Below are 13,945 nucleotides of genomic sequence, written 5' to 3' on the forward strand. Positions count from 1 at the left end.
TTATTGTCTTTTTTTTTTCGTGCTCACTTGTAATAAGCTTTTTTTCTTACTATAAATTTAAAGGTAAGGTAGAACAGTGGGGTAACTATAGTTGACAATAATCTACTGTATATTTTATGGATAACTAGAGAGAAGAGCTCAAAGGCGCCAAACAGAAAGTAAAGCTGAAAAGTTGGAGATGTTACTGACCCTGGTTTGATCAGTACATATTGTGCACCTGTATTAAAATTCACATGGAACCTCACAAATATGTGCAGTTATTACATATTAATTCAAAATTTTAAAAATGTTTAAGGAGCTGGAGATGTTAATTACCCTGATTTGATTATTACATGTTGTGTATATTGAGTTATCACATGGTATCTCATGAACATGTGCAATTAAAATAATGCTTAATAAAATAACTAAGTAAATAAAAATAAGGTAGAAAGATACATCCCCCCACGACTCCTTACATGCACTTCAAGATTCAGGTAAAAATTAGAGCATCGTTTGGTACAAATGTAGATGCCAAGTGGTTTAGTTAAACACATGTTTATCAAGGGTGGCCTTAAGCTTTGTGTCCACTGGAACCAGTGTCATTGAATTGGCCTGTTAGGACCTCCCCACCAAGTTGGGAGATAGAGGGATAGGAAACAAAATTGAGCATTTTTCAAAATAAATTAAATTGGATTTGTTTTTGCTTGCAGTTTATAAAATAGATGTTTTATTTTTCTAACTGTGGGCACTTAATATTTGTATTTTCATATTTGTGCATGATAGCTGCATAAAAGTAATTTTAGTAGTGTTTTGTGTTCCCTGAACTTTTGAGTGCTCTATGAAAATTATGACCAGTGGTCAAACTCAAATCTATCTTTTTCTTGTTTTCATGGGTTTTGAGTTAGAGATCAAAACCCAAAAGTTATAACTCTATGTAAGTGTTGAATACTTTAATTTTAATTATTTATTATTTTAAGACAGTCTTGTTGTCCAAGCTGGCCTTGAACTCATGGGTCAAACTGATTCTTCTGCCTCAGTCTCCTGAGTAGCTGGGACTATAGGCATATGCCATCACCCTTGGTGAGTAGTTTTAGATATCAGAATGATAGCTATGCATAGATTTAAGTGGCCAAATAAATATTTAAGTGGAAAAAGCTCTATTATTCTTTCTTTATTGGGAGGTGGGGGTGTGCTGGGCATTGAACCCATGCAGGCACGTGATCTGCCACTGAGCTAGTCCCGCAACCCCCATAAACTCTCTATTTTGTCTGTTTGCTGACTTGTAATGTCCTTTAACTCTTGAATGTGACCGAGAGTGTGTCCCTTCCCAAACAGAAGGGTGGAGTTGACAAATATCATGTTACTTCTTATCTGAGCCTTGTTCTTGATTAGAATGATCACAGCCCTGCCTCAGCTTTTTACTATTTCTGAAATAAGGATGCATCTTACAGTTTATGTGTCTCATATGTTGGTGGGTTCCTTGTATTCAATTCATGCTCGCCCTTTGCTCATTACTAAGTTGCTGTATCTGAGAACTGTGGGTCTTGAGTTGGCCCGTCTCCATTTGTACATTACAGTGCACAGGTATTATGACAGATTATTGATAGTTGTCATGGGGACTATCTTGTTCAGCTATGGTGGGTCAATTAGGGAGCATCCATCTAGCCAGTGGGGAGGTGTGCCAGCTCAGTGATGTCATCAAGGAACGAGCTAGTTCTTTTCTCTGCTTTACCACCTGCAGTCTGGCTCTTTTCCAGGGCCTTATTGGTTCAAGTGTGGCTGCCATTGGCAGTCAGAGGCATACTATTTTATTTTATTTTTTTACTATTTGTAGAGGAAAGAGAATGGCTTCCTGTGACTTTCTCTTAAGTTCAAGGACGTCTCATTCCCAGACTCTGCCAGGACGTTTCTCCTTGTGCCCTGCTGGTCCACTGCCCCTCAAACCGTTGTGGCTAGCAGAGAGTGGGAAGACCTCGTTTGCTCCCTCCTTGAGCTGGTCTGGCTGCTGTGATGACCCGTGGTCTACCTCTGGGATAATTATTCCCCCTAGCATGCCCTTGACTTCACGACATGCACGTGCCCCTCCCCCCAGAGGCAATCTGGATACCCATCTCAGTATTGCAAGGGTCCTGGGTGATATGCTGTTGTTTTCTTATGCCTGCAGAGTTTTTTTTTTTTTTTTTTTTTTTTTTTTTTTTAATGAAATGGTGGTTCATGACCAAATAGGTTATATTTCTTAAAACATTCAACCTACAGGGGTGAAAAAGAACAGGACAAGGGCAGCAAACTTCTGTTTGGAGGAGGTGAAGGTAGGAGAACTTACAGTGGGTAGCTGGCTAAACAGGAAGAGCCAGGGGTGCTGGTCTTGGTCACTGGGAGGCTCCTAGTGTCCCATTTTCCTTTGTTGCACCTGAACGGGAAGGACCCTGGCAGATTTCCTTCTCTTGGATCCTGCTTGACCTGAGTTAGGAGCTTTAGGGTTGATTGTCTTAGGCTGAATAGCCTTAGACTGGTGTCAGTCCAGCTGGAACTTTCTTTGAGGAAACTGTTCCTATGAAAACTTGGGTTCCAGGTTTGTGTGCTTCCAGTCCACTCCAGGGACTATGACCACAGTCCATGAACTTACCTAGAGGCAGTCTCTGGCAGTGGGAATTTTGGGGTCTTAGCATCAGATCCCTCTTCCTTCCTCTGCCTTAGGACAACTTTGAAATAGTCTTGCATGAAGAGGTTTGGGCCCAGCAGACAACAGAGGAAGTTTAAGCCACTCTGCTTTCACTTTGGTGTTTAGAGAATGACCATCTTCCCTGGACTGTGATTGTGCACTCAGGGTTCCATCTACCCTTCCCTCCACCCAGCTATTCCAATTTCTAAAATAATTTTTAAATTGGGGAAAAATACATAAAACATGAAATTTACTCTCCTAACCTTGTTTCAGCATACAGTTCAGTGGCCATAAGTGCATTCACATTGCTGGGCAGCCATCACCCCCATCCACCCACAGAAGACTTCATTTTGCAAAACCCAAACACCTTACTCATCAAGCAGTAACTCCCCATTGCTAGGTGGTCCAGTTTTATTTGTAGCACCCTTTCTTTTTGATGCAAGATTGGTTGTAGAGTTCTCTTTTTGGCAGTGGCTTGGGCTTTGCATGTGCTGGGCGATGCTCCCTCACTGAGCGGCCTCCCAGTCCTGTTGTAGGGTTCTTGGTCGCAAGCGACAGCAACTGATGCTGGTGAACTGAAACACAAAGGGAATTGAGTGAATGACCTTTGGAAGCCAGGCCCGGACGCTGGTTAGGGAACAAGACAGCTCGGCTTTCAGAATTGCAACTGCTAGTATATTTTCAGGTAAAACATGTCTCAGAGATCACTGTTGCAACTTGGATACCCTGTCTCTCCCCCCATCTTCACACTCCAGACTCAAAAGGACCTTTCCAGCTTAGTCCTCCTATTCCTTCCCTGCTGGCAGTTAGTGACCCTCTGTTGAGATGCCTGGCTCAGACAGATGAGACACTTCCTCAAAGCAGACCTCGTCCCAAGCTGTGTCAGGTCCTGGAGTATTTGCTCCAAGCAGAGATCTCAGACCATCTCTTGAGATCAATTGGTCAAAAATAATTATCTTTTAAAAGATTCTTTTGAATTCTATGCATTACCCCTTCTATTTTCCCATCTATACCATTACTTAGGATTTTACTTTTAACTAATCTTATTTTGCAGAATTGTAAGTGAAAAAACTTTCCATCTCTCTAGCCTCAAGAGAGGCAGTAATGCTCATCAGAAGAGGGGCGCAGATTCACTTCTGATAATTTGACCACCTTCTTAAAAGGGCAAAGAAATGGTTGAAACGGTCATTGCCGATAACAGGTCAGCTGGCATTTTGGACCCCAGGATTCATGTTGCCTGACCAAGAGGGCAGTGTCCTTACTGCCTGAGTGTTAAACCAGCACAGCACACTGGAAACCTGAGGTGTCTCCCCTAGACAACAAGGTTGATATGAAATTTGGGACCTGCCAGCCCGTCTTGTGCCGTCCACAGTAAATGATGTACAATGTGTTACAGAACAGACTCATCTGTTGTACAGAATGACAACCGTAGTTATCAATGTATTGTATTCTTGAGAGAGTAGATTTTAAAGTATTCTCACCTCAAAATAATAAGTATGTGAAGTATGGTTATGCTAATTATCTTGATTTAGCCATTCCATAGTGTATACATATTTCAAAATGGGTACACAATAGCATGTGATTTTGTTTGTCAATTACAATAAATTTCAAAAAAATGAACATAGATTTTAAAGACAGTATTTTATTTATTTATTTATTATTTATTTATTTATTTATTTTTTTGCGGTGCTGGGGATCAAACCCAGGGTCCTGAGATTGCAAAGGCAAGCACTTTACCAACTGAGCTATCTCTCCAGCCCATAAAGACAGTATTTTAAAGTAGGTTCTGTTTACTTCAGAAACTGAGGCACAAAAAGGTGCCCAGAGCTAGTAGGTGGCAGAACCTGGACTTGAACCATGAGTGGACCCACCGTGCTGGGGAACATCAGTGGTTTTTTCAGAGTGAGCATGCAGGAGGGCAGGGCACAACTGAGGCCTGGGTGCCAGACCGTGAAGTCCGGGGAAGAAATGGCTGGATGTGAATAGCCTATGGACCTTATCAAGGAACTCAGGACCTTATTTCTTGAGGCACTTTGAGAAACCTGTTGAGATCTTGACTTTTCCAAAGTTTACCATGGGTGCTGGGAACGTAGTTTGGTGGTAGAGTGCGTGCCGGGCATGTGTGGGGTTTAGATCAATGAACGAATGAAGGAAGGACTCTCGCCATGTAGCACTGGGGAGAATGGATTTGAATTGGACAACCCTAGGAGGTCACAGAGCTTTGCCAGCAGGATGATGGTGGAAATGAGCAAGGGATCAGGGCAGGAGGTATTAGGAGGAAATCCCCTTGAATTTAGTTACCACTTGATTAGGTGAGGAAAAAAAGAGGCATCCAGAATAATCCTCCAGGTTCTTACTTCAGAAGACTATGTGGGTAGGAGGAGGGAAGAATCCTACATCTACTAAATACATAGAGCAGTAGTTCTGAGGTGAGGGCTCTTTTGACTCCTTCCTTTTCCCCAGGGGCTTTCTGTCAGTATTTGGAAACATTTTTGATTGTCACAACCAGGGAGGTGCTTCCGACATCTGGTAGGTGGAGGCCAGGGTAGCTGCTAATCTTACAGCCTCTATGACAACTGACTGGGATTGAGAAATGCCACACCGGTACATTATCAGTTCCATATGGTTATCTCATTAACCCATAAGCTGATCATGTGAAATTATACCATGTGTCCTGTTTTTCTTATCAGATCACTGAGGCTTCAGATGGGTCACTTGGTCAAAGCTACATAGTCAGTCAGTGCTGAAAGCAGACCTTGAACCCGAGTCCTCATATGTCCAAGTCCTATTATGCCCTCTTCTCCCTGCTCCTTCATTCCACACAGCCATGCCAAAGAAGGTACAGGTGGGGTTGTGGGATGCTTTTCAATGGTGGCGGCTCTAGACCTGAAGTGGCAGGCAGGAAGGAAGGTGGCTATTTATAGTCAGCTCTGCAGTGGATCGAATTTTCCAATCCTAAAGGACTTGGCAGCAGGTAGTTCAAAGGAATATCATCATTTAGGTGTTGGGTTCCCCCTGCAGATATAAATATGGGAACATTTACTATTTTTTCCTTTAAAAATGCTTCTGTAATTAAGGCATGATAAAATGTGAAAGTTGGAACATAAAGCCCAGCTTATTCCCTGTGGATGTGAACTGTTGCAGGCTAACATTGAGAAGGGATAAGATGGAAAGGGGGATTTGTAGGGTCCTAGGGGAGTCCCCCTGGATTTAGAAGTGGTTGAGCTATTAAGATCATCTTGACTGGCTGGAGGCGAGGAGCCCTCTGAGGATGGGTTTGTCAGTGTCCTCTCGAATGACTGGAGGGCTTTGGGGGGCACAGCTGGAGCAAGGGCTTGGTGGGTCTCTCAGCTGCTGCCCTGTATGAATAGTTACCACCCAGTTCTGGCAAAATTGTGGATTTGTTAGAAGCCTTCCTTGGCGTCCCCTCATACTGGCGCTTTAGGGACAGAGTTCTCACAGTTGAACTCTTCATGATATCTCAAGTTATATTTGTGTTTTAATATCTTTGGATGGTGCTCTGAATGAGGCTGCTTGATTGAGACCGAGATATAAAACAAAACAAAACAAAAAATGTTTTTACATTTGTCCCAAGTCTTATTTTTTGCCTGGGGGCACTCGGGCAGTGGGGACTGTGGTGAGTGTGACGTTTTCCCACTTCATCTGTAGGAGCAGTTGTCTTGAAGGTGGGGATGCTAGTTCAGGCAAGGGGGTCGTGAATTTTGGTACGCAAACAGGGCTCCAAGCTTTGTGGTGGGAAAGACCTATAGTGAGTTCATTTTTAAATTGTGCACAGATTAACACAAAGTGAGCCTGAAGAAGCGGAGAAGAACTTGAACCTGATCGGTGCGTTGTTATGTCAACGTCACTGGTGGCTAGCCTAGATTATGCTGCAGAGTTAAATTTCAGCTTGGTCTCTTCTTTTCCGGTTTCCTGTTTAGTTTCACATGTGTAACATGAAAAGTAGTAATAGGAAATTTTGACAAATTGAAGGGTATATAAAGGAACACCACTAAATTTAGCATGATATTGAAGAATCACCATAAAAATGTTTTATTATAATAATGTGAATATTAGTATTGAACTGGTTTTGCTTGTTTTCCCCCAATTCTAAAATTTCCCACTGAGGAATATCTTTTTTTTTTTTTTTTTTTAATTTGCAGTAGAAGGGATTGAACTCAGGACCTCGTGCATGCTAGGCTAGTGCTCTGTCACTGAGCTGCACCCCAGTTCAAAAGGAATGTCTTATTCTAACATTACTTTCCTTGGGAAGAACAGTGAATCCTGCATTTCCTTTTCTGCAGCCGGATGATAGCACATGATGTGTTAGAGTTCAGTGTATCTTTAAGCTCGACTAAGGTAGACCCCCTTTAGAGAGTAAGCACCACCAAGGAGCATGTGGTACCTTCAATTACGTTCATTACAATGTTTCTTCAAATATATCTAAGCATAAAAGTATTAATAAGCACATTTACAGCTGGTATCTTACCAAAGCTATCACTAAAATGCCTCAGTGAACATACAAATTCATGAGAAATCTAAATTCTCAAATGTAGACAATTTAAATTAACAAAATGATTTTAATGCAACAGGTGATAGTATCTTATTAAAACTATTATCAAACTGGGTGCAATGTGCATGCCTGTAATCCCAGTAACTTTGGAGGCTGAGTCAGGAGAATCTTAAATTCAAGGCCAGCCTCAGCAACTTAACAAGGGACTTGTCTCAAAATAAAAAATAAAAAAGGACTGGAACATAGCTCAGTGGTAAAGCACCCCTGGGTTCAGTCCCTGGTACTTAAAACAAACATACGAACAGGAAAACAGAAACAATTTCATTATCATTTATGCTAGGACAGCTTTTCCTTTCTGACCTCTCACGTGCCATGCAAAGTGTTATTTTTGTTATTTTTAATTTTTTTCCCTTTTATTCCCACCTCTGTTGTACTATATATTGGAGCATGAAGAAGTCATTGAGCTATAGTCATGTTAACTGGCAACACAGCAGAAGTACTGCTGCCCTCTTGATCATCACTACCACTACTAGTTCTGGTTGAAGCCCCAGAAATCATGGAGGAACACCAAATTACAGATGGTGCTTGTGTTTGTACTGGGGGTCCCTGATTTGACTTATTATTTTTTGACTTTACACTGTATGAAAATTACCCTCATACACACACTTTCTTTCTCACCTTTAGTAGAGTATTCGATATGTGACACCAGTACTTTATTATTAAATAGACCATGAGTTAGATGATTTTTGCCCCACTTTGGCTAACGGAAGTGTTGTGAGTGCATTCAAGGTAGGCTAGACTGAACTATGATGTTTGGTAGTTATGTGTGTTAAATGCATTTTTAACTTATGGTATTTTTACTATACAATGAGGTTACTTGGATGGAACCTGGAAGTTGAGGATCTGTGTTAATATGTAAAGGTCTTTGCTTTTAAGGAAGCCATACCCAACGGGGAGAGACTCTTACAGGTAGTGGATGGTGCTGGTATCATTGGTACCGTTACACAAGCTGTGGTTCATCAGACTATGGGTGATCATCACCTGGTCCTAGTGACTTGACTTACCTTCAATGAGTTTGTCAGTCCTAAGACATCTTGTGCATCTGTTGTTTGTTCTGGCACAGGTCTTGGCTTTACTTTTAAAGATAGTGTGTACTGAAAATTCTTCCATAAATAAACGTAATTCATTGAGTTGCTCGTCTTCCCATTTGTTAACAGCTCTTTTTTCCATTTTCACCATCAGATGACCTTGCTGATTTTCCAAGTGGAAAATGCTTTTGCTGTATTATTTTTTTTCCAAGGCAAACAAAAATCAATTGTCATTGCTCTGGAGAGCCTGGCTAGGTAGAGCTCAGATCCCCACTCCCTGCTCAGCGTGTCCTGGTGTCTCAGCCACCACACTTTGAGTTGCACTAGTTTCCTGTTTTGCTTTGGTATTCTTGCCTTTTAAAAATTCCCCTTTCCATTGTTTTTCTTAGCTAGGAATGACACCAAAATAAGGACCTATTTGTTCTTGTAAGAGATAGAATGGACATAGCCATTCAAATGAGCATTGCCATTCAGGTGGTTTCTTAGGAAGCCCTGCACTTACTGTAATGGGGCGACCGTGGGCCAGTGCATTTCTTTGTATTACTTACTCTATCTAAACTGCCTTCCCAGCCAGGTACTAGCTGTATTAGTCTTATTACCTTACAATACCAGCTCGTTAAAAGGTCTTATGTGTGTTGAACATGCATCTTAGTCATGGTGGTTGGTTTTAAAGCTGTTTCTAGAAGTTAAATTTATCTTCTGGGTGGCACAGGTGCTTATTCCTCTTAGTATTATCTGTAAAGGGATCCGGGATTTGGTGGTGACCAATCTAGTAGAGAAGGCCCAAGAAGCTGTTGAGTGATGACTTATTGTTGAAATGAGTATTTGGAGTCCCAAGTTTACAAAGGCATATCAGAGCCTTAGTGTTAAAGAATATTTAAGAAGACTCAGTCACACTCTTTGATATTCACATCTTGCAGAGTTAGTATGAGGGTAGAAACTTGCTACATCTTACTTCACCGTAACTATAGTGAAATAGCAGAAATAATGGTTGGATTTCTACACAGTAGCAACGTGTACACATTTTCTTTTTTCTCTACTGTAGTCACTTCATTTGCTTATCTCTTATTATATCTGTGACATATTTTGCATAAACCCTTTTTTAAAAATATATATGTGTGCATATATATATACATATGTGTGTGTGTATATATATATATACATATATATATATATAGTATTTGTAGGTGGACCCAATGTCTTTATTTTATGTAGTGCTGAGGATTAAACCCAGTGCCTCATACATGCTAGGCAAGTGCTCTACCACTGAGCTACCCCAGCCCTGCTTAAACCCTTTTTTAAGGTCTCAATTTCCATAGAAGTTAGGTAGTTTTGGGCTTTACTTTTCTGGGCACCCAGAAATTAAGTCCCTGGGCTGTGAGTGAGAAAGAGAGAGAGAGAGAGAGAGAGAGAGAGAGAGAGAGAGAGAGAGAGAGAGAGAGAGAGAGAGAGAGAGATAGTTCTCATTGAATGCTTCCATCTTGTTCAGGGCTGGCTTTATTTTTGTGAGGATTGTGAACTTAGATCTCCTCAAGTATACCCATGGTGTCATTCAGAATCTGTCATCCTCAATTTTTTTTTTAAATATGCTTATCAATTTCAACTTTTCAAGTTCCAAAGTCTTAAACTGAACTTAAATGTGTTTTGGTTTTGGCCAAGAAAGAGCAACAGTAGGACCAATAAGTACAATAAAATGTAACAAACTGATAAGAAGAAATTCCTTGCTGGTTGATGGTGTTGATCAGTTCAGCAGTGTTTAGTCCTAGATTAAAACAGTGGGTTTATCCCCCAACAGTCCCTGTGCTGGAAGCTTGGTCCTCTTGGTCCTCAGTGTGGAGTGGTTGGGAAGTTAAGGGTGGGGTCTAGTGGGAGCTCCTGGGTCAATTGCGATCATGGATTATGTCCTTGAAAAGGATTAAGGTACTTCTCACGACACCCTGGTTAGTTCTAGAGAGAGGATTGTTGTGAAAGCATCAGCCCAGCAGCGCCTCGGTCTGGCTTCCTGTTTCAAGATGCCATCTCTTGTTCCCTTACCCACTCCTACCATTTGCCTCGATGTCCTTGCCAGATCTTGTGTCATGCCATTTAGACTATCAGCTTCCAAAATGAACTAAATAAACCTCTCTTCATGAAGTTAGCCTGTCTCAGGGATTTTATTATAGTGATGAAAAGTTGACTAATACAACAGGTGTAGATAAAAGTCCAGAGTCACATATTTGACTTTAGAAATGTTTGAAGCTAGTTTGGTGGATGTGCTTATGTATCCAATACAGTGGTGACCTCAGGCTTTGAAGAGTAGAGACAAAAGAAATGGTCTAGTCAAAATAGAAGAAAGATTAGTGGAGTAGAGGAAGGAGATTGAGGGGGAGGATGGAAGGACAGAATAAGGGAAAACCAGGAGAATGAATCCGACCTGGCTTTCCTGTGTACATACAGGAATATACTACGGTGACTCTCACCTTTATATACATCCACAAGACACTAATTAAAAAAAAAAAAAAAAAGAGAAATTAAATAGCAGAAAGTTCAGGACAGTAGAGGAAAGGGAATAGGGGAGAGAGGCGGGGATGGGAAGGAAAAGTATTGTGGGCTGGATTAGAGCAAATTGTATTCTATGCATTCACAGTTATGTCAGAATGAATCCTAATGTTATAGAAAACTGATATGAACCAATAAAAATGAAAAAAAAAATGATGTAGTATCCTCTATCACCACGCAGCTCTCTGCCACCCTTCTGCTTTTCTCGTTGAGCGATTATCATGGGATGAGTGAATTTGACATTTCCTGGTTAAAGCCATAGATGGGGTGGGGTGGGTCACTGTGGGCACCTTCAAGGGCACATCTGGGTTACCTGGCACTAGCACACCCGACTGGGAGCCTGTGGAGGCACACCCCTAGTTCCCATGCCCTTGGGTCTGTCAGTTAAGAAGTGGAAGTCCGTGCTGGGAAGTGAGAGGAGCTTCTCTGTGGGGTCTTGGCCACGCTGTCAGTGCTCTCTCTCAGAGCTGCCCATATATTGTCTTTCCTGATGTACAGTTTGTGCCCAGTGGGGCTCTGCAGTAGTGGAAGCTGGAGGAAGGGATGCTACACAGCACCATGCAGGTGGGGTGAGGCAAGGTAATCAGGAAGCTGGCCTAGGAATAGAGGATCTGAGATGGCAGCTGGTGGTGACAGCAGGAATGCAGTCTGTGTCAGGGTGGAGAATTGGGCATGGGGGGAGGTGAGCTTCCGGGAGCAGAAAGGGACTGCAGTGTTGTGCAACAGGACTACAGAATTCACAGACAGGAAGAACAGAAACGTTTCTCTCCCTTTTCTCAATCAGGCTTTGTTTTTCATCTCAGCAGAAGAGAAAACAGTCGTTACATGCAAAGTGAGAGAACTGGATGAGGAAAGAGAACATGACTCAGGGTCACTCAGATGAAAGTGAACAGATTCTTCTAATTGTCTCATGTGAGGCATTAGCCACTGAGTGGGAATTGCTGTGCAGGAGACACGGAAGAAGCCTAAGGGATGTCAGCAAGGTGGCCAACCTTGACCCTGAATGGACAGGGGTACACTGTCCCCCAGAGCAGGGTCTGTGGGGCTTTAATTCTTTGAAAAGGGTGTGCTCTCCTGTGAGTCCCTCTGGTGCCCTCGGCTCTGGAATAGTTTATCAGAAGGTATGGCTAGTTTTGTGTGTCCCTCTCACAAGTGCTAATGGTGTGATCAGTGCAATTATTAAAACTTTTATTTCATTACCTCTCAAGTAGCTGTGACCTGCAATTTTAGAATTGAAATTTAGGTCATCTCACCAGGAACCAACATTCAGATGATGAAGTCACCATGAATTTAGTGACATGGGAAACTTATTACTAAAGGTACTCTAAATTCTAGTCTTCTTTCTCTGTTAACTCAGTTTTAGGAAGCAGTCCTAGAGATTTCCCTGGAAAAAAATGTGGCCGGATAGAGGTCAGTGATTGTGAATTTTCCAGATCTTTCTTGGATTGTTTATATTGTTAAAGAAGCAGCAGTTTAAAAATAATGGCAAATACTCCACTAACATTTCACATAGAAATTCAGATAAGGGCCCTGGAATTCTGTATGACAAAGTAAGGACCTCTGAAAATCCACTCCATAGAGAGAGAACATTGGCAAAACCCATTAATATCAAGTTTTTCAAAACTGGCGATTAAAGATATGCAAAAGTCTGAGAAATAATAACTCAAGGAAAATATTGGACTTTCAGTAAGAAGAGCGATCTTTGTGGTGTGTTAATTTGACCTTATCCCTTTATCCCTCTCTCTGCCTCTGTGATGGCCTTGAAAACCAATAGCCTTACAAGCATGGCAGCTGTGAAAATCACCAGTCTAGAAGTTACTAGCAGAATAGAACTGGAGCTCTCCCAAAGGACCATCCCCAAAGAAATGTCCCTATTTGACCTGTCTGGTAGCTTGCTTAATAGCTGTCTTCTTCTTCTTCTTCTTTTTTCCCCCCTAAGTTATCATTTGAGGCTGGCCTTGACTTTTTTTTTTTTTTAATTTGGTGCTGGGGATTGAACCCAGAGGCCCTTAATCACTGAGTCATATTCCCCAGTCCTTTTAATATTATTTTGAAAGACAGGGCCTCACTAAGTTGCTAAGGCTGGCTTTGAACTTGCGATACTCCTGCCTCAGCCTCCCGAGCCACTGGGATTACAGGCGTGTGTCACCACACTCAACTGCCTTGAAGCTTGGAGTTATAAACTGGCAGATCATCAAAGGGATGCTGTAGTTTATGTGCGTGTGCACGTGCGCTCGCGTGCATACACACACATACACACACACACACACACACACACACACACATCCTTGGTAAAAACTAGAAAATGTATTAGTTCAAGGCATTTAAGGAAATCTTGTCCAGTCATGAGTGAACTGCAAAACTCAGCAGAAGCTTCAGAGATCACACATGACAAAAAAGAGAGACTTTATAGAATTAGTTCAGGATGGCCACAAAACAAACTCCAGGGGAAGAGGAGAAATCTGATTGCCAGAATTGATACATTATATTTGAAATTTTAAGTGTGTGACAGAAAAGTATAAGATAGCCAAAGAAATAAGAAAATATGACCCATATGTAGGAAAAACAGTATATTCAAACATCTTTAGGGAAACTCATGTGTTGGGGTATATTGTACAAAACTTAAGAGAACTGTGATAGATGTGTTCAAGTACATATGGGAAATATGTCTAAAGAATTAAATGCAAGAATGAAATGTGTCCCAAATAGAGAATGCAAATAAAGAAATAGAGGAAAAGAACCAAGCACATATTCTGGAGTTGAGAAGTGCAGTAACTGAAATGAAGAAGTCACTGGAGGGACTGAACAGATTTGAACTGGGAGAAGAAAAAAAAAATCAGTGAACTTGAAGTTAGCTATTGAGATAGTTAAGTGTGAGGAACAAAAAAGAATAGGAAAATGAACAGACCTTCAGATTTGTGTGACATCTGTGAGAGTCCCCGAAGAAGAAGAAAAAAGTTAAGGGGAAGAAAATATGTTATGAACAATCGTGTGCCCACAAATTAGATAGGCTTGGTGAAATGGATGAATTTATATAGATAACCATCATCGACTAAAGAAGAATTTAGAAATCTGAATAGGCCAATAACAAAGAGATTGAGTTAATAACTAAGAAATTTCCCAGAATGAAAACAATAGGACCACATAGCTTACTTGGTGAATTCA

General features: G+C 41.3%; 1 protein-coding gene across 2 annotated transcripts in view; it reads left to right on the forward strand.

Annotated features, from left to right (window-relative positions):
- Positions 1–13,945, forward strand: part of NEDD4L (NEDD4 like E3 ubiquitin protein ligase) — a 311,088-nt gene that overhangs the window by 9,027 nt on the left and 288,116 nt on the right. The gene's annotated exons all lie outside the window — the stretch shown is intronic.

This window comes from Sciurus vulgaris (assembly GCF_902686455.1).
Source record: "Sciurus vulgaris genome assembly, chromosome: 13".
Classification (NCBI taxonomy): Eukaryota; Metazoa; Chordata; class Mammalia; order Rodentia; family Sciuridae; genus Sciurus; species Sciurus vulgaris.